The following is a 4,075-nucleotide window of genomic DNA, read 5'->3' as shown; positions in this document are numbered from 1 at the left end:
GTGTCAACATGGTAGAGAGGTAGACACAGAAGTGTCTATGCTACTGAGACTAGGAAACTATGGTATTGATACAATTTTCACTACACTATTGTTCAATACCTGGGTCAAAATATTTTTTGATACTGTTAGCAGTCTTTAAAATACTTACGGTATGCTTGATTGAAATTGCCTGATGGGACCAATTAAACAAGAGCACCTAATTTCTTTGAAAGAAAACAAATACTTTTTTTGAGCCAGGTGTTTACAGAAGCAATTTGAATGGATTGGAACGGTGCTAAAGCCTAAATGGAGAGAGAAGAGACGGGAGTATGGGTGGAGAATGAGGGGTGTGAGAGGTGTTGTGCCCTGAGAACTGAATTCCATAGATGGTGGCTACTGGAGATGTCATCTATGGGCTCAGTTCTTCTGGCAAGGCACTGCTTATCAGCATAATAAGACATCACCTATACTTTCATATGAGGAATAGGGGTTATCTGGATTTCTACGGCAAACTTGCGGTTTCAAATAAAAATCATTGTGTCCTTCTGCAGATTACATTTACTCAGCATGTTACAATTCAGCATTGTGTGTTGTAATAAACTGTTAAAGTCTGTAATTGGGGTATGTGTTTTGTATCATTACATATCATGTAAATGAATAAACTTTTCCTATTCAGAAAATACACTTCATATCTCATTTATATTCACAATTGCATCATCATTCATGTTTATTTACAAATAACAGTCAGACATCCATGTTTTGTAAAATCATATGTGACACTTATTTATAGAGAAACGGGATGTGTGCTCAAGCACATATATATTACTGGAAATTGTGCAGTACAAGGAACATTCTAAAGTGAAGCAATCGAATGCAGCATACCCAACCCACACACCCTGGCCACAGCTATGTCTTATCACTCTATACTGCGAGAGGTGACTCAGACCCAAACGCCTGTTCCATAGAACCTGGAGTCATGGAGACGACAGAGAGAAGAGCAGGGTCCATAAACATTGGACAGACAGAAACAGAATGACTAGTCATACTAGTCAGGGTTACCAGTTGACTTGAATGAGAATGTCCATTCTAGTAATTATATTTCTATGCTGATGGACAAAGTCTACTGTGACAATAGTGATGAGATACAAGAGACTGGACCGGGTTTGATACAATACGACACGGGGTTATAGTATAAGAGGTGAGAAATGACTAATATGATAGACAATGGATAGAACATCAGCATGTTATGAGAGAAGTTTTAACTGCTTAACATGGGTTTTTCAGTAAGAGATGAGAGGCAAATGACAGGAGTTTATAACAAGAGTGGGAAAGCACTTTCCTGAAGCAAACTTGTTAATGCTAATGTTACAGGAACCTTGATACTAAAAATCATAGTAGTACACGGTAGCACACCACCTAATGAAAACACTAGACCAGAATGACTCCAGCATTGTAGTTGCCTGAGGTGGCGCCATATAATGAGCTGGAGAATATTAACAAATACGTTTAATACAAAAGCAGTCAAATGCTACTTATCTGGAGTTTGCGCTTTAATTATTTGTTTCTTATCTCTTATTTTTTGCTGTTGTTGTATTTTCTTAAAACTGCATTGTTGGTTAAGGGCTTATAAGTAAGAATTTCATAGTAAGGTCTACTAAACCTGTTGTATTCAGCATGTGACAAATAACATTTTATGTAGAATATTTATCAATAGCATTTCTACTATTAACATTTACTAATATACAGTGACTACTATATAACAGTTATACTTTTGTTCAATGCTTATGGGAAAAATCATCACATTTATGTAAATACATTTTCATATGTCAACAAAGTTGGCATTTATTAGCCATACCTCCATTACAATCATCTCATCTTTCTCCTCTTCTCTACTACCTCACTCATGCTATCCTCCTCAGGACTCTCCTGCCGCCTCACTATCCTCCTCTCCACTCTGTACTCCTGTTCCCCGACATGGGTGTCCCCTCGCACCACGTACTCCCCTCCCTGGTAGGTGATACTAACATCCATCCGGGGATAGGTACCGTACACTCTCCGCAGGTCCTCCCTCACAAACTCAGGCAGCTCCCTGCGGGGGCCATACACCCTCTCCAGCCTGCCCCAGCGAAGCTCTCCTCTCAGGGTGAAGCCCTCGGGCCAGGTCCCTCCCTGGTATACAGGCGCTGGTGGTAGTGCCAGTAAGGGTTAGACATAAGTCTATAGTTACACCAGGGTAGGGGAGAAGTTTGATGATAGTGGTGGAAGGCGCTGGGATCAGATCCCTGGAATCCCCTAGTGCTCCTGGAGACCAAGTTTAAGGGGAATTGATACTTGGTGGGGATACATGGAGGGTAGAGACTGTAGTTGTTGGGCCACTGCCTCGGTGGGGTGATGACGGTGGGACACATCGATCTGTAAAAGTGGTGTGTAGATGCAGGTCGAGGTGAGGTGTATGTGTAAAAGTAGTGAGAGTTCATGTTCTAAGAGACAGGTGGGTGTGGAGAGAATGGTAGAAGGTCCCCTGACCTCAGAGGCAGGTTGGGGTTGTCCTTGTCCACACAGGGATCTCACTCTGCTGAAATTAACAGCAAATACAAAACAAAGAGGTGAAAAGTACTCACATTAAAAGGTATATGAAAATAACTTTCACAAGTCAACACTGTAGCTCGCTCCCATTTCCAATAAACTCTGAACTAAACTCTGAAAAAAAGAAACAGATAGGCTGACTGTCATTAAATCTAAAAAGTTGTGAAAAGACTCGGCAACTTGCACAAGATCATAAGAAAATCAACAACGTGTTGCTCACCTGAAGGAATATGAAGTGAAACTCGCAAAGCCAGGGTTGTTTGGTGTTCTCGTCAGAAAATGAAATGCACTTCCATTAAGTATAGAAAGGGTCTTCCATACCTCCCCTACATTCAGACATAACTTGTGGCACAGAAGCCGGTCACCTGACTCTTTGTTACAGTATCTAGGCTGCAGGTAACAACAGTTATGTACATAGATCCCGATAAGATGGTGACTATATCTTCTCAATGAACTACGTTATGCTCAATGGGTAAGTAATACGGTGTCGTCGTCAGGTCATAAAAATCTAAACACCAAATTGCATTTTAGGACAGCCTACCATTGACAGTGGCACCTTTGAGTTCCCTCCTATACTACTTGGAGCTCAAACAGTAGTGAGTCCCATAGGCCTTGTAAAATGTGTGTTTGCATAGAGCCCCACCGTGGACGTGTCATAATACCCATCAAATCTAGCGGTCAAACTCAGAAACGGCTCCAATCGTCTTTCCACCATTCATTTTTCCACATAGTGAACTTTACAAACACCTCAAATGAAGTATATGTTTCGTGTAGGCTTACATTGGCGTGATATTTTGTCAACCGTGTGATTATCTCTCGGACAAGGTGAGTTTTATAAAAGGGCACAAGGCGAGACCCAAATGCGGACACAGGAGGCAGATGGTTGAGCACCGACATTTATTGTACCAAAAGTGGTAGGCAGAAAACAGGTCGGGGACGGGCGAGTTCATAAACCAGGTCAGAGTCCAAAAAGTACCAAAAAGTCAGGTTCGAGGTCAGGACAGGCAGGGGTTCATTGAACAGGTCCGACTACAAACAGTACAAGGGGATATGCAGGCTCTAGTTCAGAACAAGCAGAGTGGTCAGGCAGGCGGATTCGGCATCAGGACAGGCAAGGATCAAAACCAGTAGGGCTAGGAAAAAATAGGAGCTAGGCAAAACATTGGTCGTCTTGACAAACTGGGAACAGAGGAAACACAGGGATAAATACACCAGGGACTAATGAGGAAAACAGGAGACACCTGGAGGTGGGTGGATACAATCACAAAGACATGTGAAACAGATCAGGGTGTGGAAAGTTTAATCGGTCTGTTCACCTCAATTTACTCTTGTTGTGGAAATTCTTACACAGGGACACTCGAAGAAAATCTTAAAAGAATCATTGTTCATTTTCAGCTCGCTGGAGAGATTCCAACAAACTTGATGCACCATAGTGAACGTTTGTCAGGAGCGCTAACCAGGAAGTCCCATTTACTCCCCTTATATACTGGTTACAGACACATTACATAGG

Source organism: Oncorhynchus masou, chromosome 23 (assembly GCF_036934945.1).
Source record: "Oncorhynchus masou masou isolate Uvic2021 chromosome 23, UVic_Omas_1.1, whole genome shotgun sequence".
Lineage (NCBI taxonomy): Eukaryota > Metazoa > Chordata > Actinopteri > Salmoniformes > Salmonidae > Oncorhynchus > Oncorhynchus masou.
This window is presented reverse-complemented; position numbering follows the sequence as displayed.